The sequence below is a fragment of the Fragaria vesca genome, linkage group LG1 (assembly GCF_000184155.1).
Source record: "Fragaria vesca subsp. vesca linkage group LG1, FraVesHawaii_1.0, whole genome shotgun sequence".
Lineage (NCBI taxonomy): Eukaryota > Viridiplantae > Streptophyta > Magnoliopsida > Rosales > Rosaceae > Fragaria > Fragaria vesca.
The window spans coordinates 7,391,207-7,392,452 of NC_020491.1; positions in this window are offsets into that span (position 1 = coordinate 7,391,207).

Genomic DNA, 1,246 nt, shown 5'->3' on the forward strand with positions numbered 1-1,246 from the left:
GGCCTTGACCTGCCTAGGGCCTCCAAGCGGCCCTCTTGACCCACCTTGGCCCGCCTTGACCCGCATTGACCTACCTTGGCCTGCCTTGACCCGCCTTGGACCTGCCTAGGGCCGCCAAGCAGCCGTCTTGACTCGCCTTAACCCTCCTTAAGCCGCGTTACCCCTCCAAGCGGCCGCCTTGGACCGCTTTGACCCGCATTTACCTGCCTTTGGCCGTTTTAACTCTCTTTGGACCGCCTTAACCCGCTTTGGCCCGGCTTAGGCCTCCTTCACCCGTCTTAGGCCTCCTTCACCCGTCTTAGGCCTCCTTCACCCGTCTTGGGCCGCTTTGGCCCGGCTTAGGCCTCCTTCACCCGTCTTCAGATTTTTATACAAGTATGTAAACAACTTTCAAGCATCGAAATCAACAATATGTTCAAGTACATGGCGCCACAACCTGGTTCTTTCTAGTTGATTTTATTCAAATTGGTTTGAAGAAAATAGATCACATATGCCAAGTTATTTTCTAGCGTCTAAAGTGAGGTGATGCTTCGGCCCAAGCTCTTGGCTAGTTCGAGCGTGTTCCGTGTTTTCAGAAGGCTGTGTCGTTAAGATTCACGGAGGGCGAACCCCCTATAGGAACCAGGCAGGACTCGTTTAGTGGTCACGGAGAGCGAACTCCCAATCGACCCCTTCACTGAGAAGAGATATCAGTCTATGACCTTGAGATCCAGTTAAACAAACCTAAGAACCATATCTATGAAAATAACTTGCCCCTTACTCAGTTGAGAACAAACTCGGGTCACTAGACCGGTCTACAAGTGTTAATCAAAGCCGCCCTCAACCTCATGAGATCATAAGATAACATGAAGGGTGAAGGCTAAGATTAACAAAAGTGGCTTCCCCCTACATATTTCACTTTAGAAGCTACAATAAACTCAAGCATACATAAAACTATAAACTTCCTAGAAATTAAACTAAGTTATTACAACATGCATTCAAGCACACAAATCAAAACCGAAACTTCCAAAAATTAAAAATACAAATCGGCCAAAATTAATTACAAGCCGAAAACCAATAATAATAAAAACTATATAACATCTTCTTCGATTCTTCTTGGCTTCCCCGGCAACGGCGCCAAAAATTGACGTGTCGCGTAACCGGGGTCAAACAACTTCAATTTAATTACCCTGCAATCGTAGTAATATAGACAAGTAGGGATCGTTCTAGCCGGGGAAACCAAAGGGCAATCGAAAGAAGATAAACC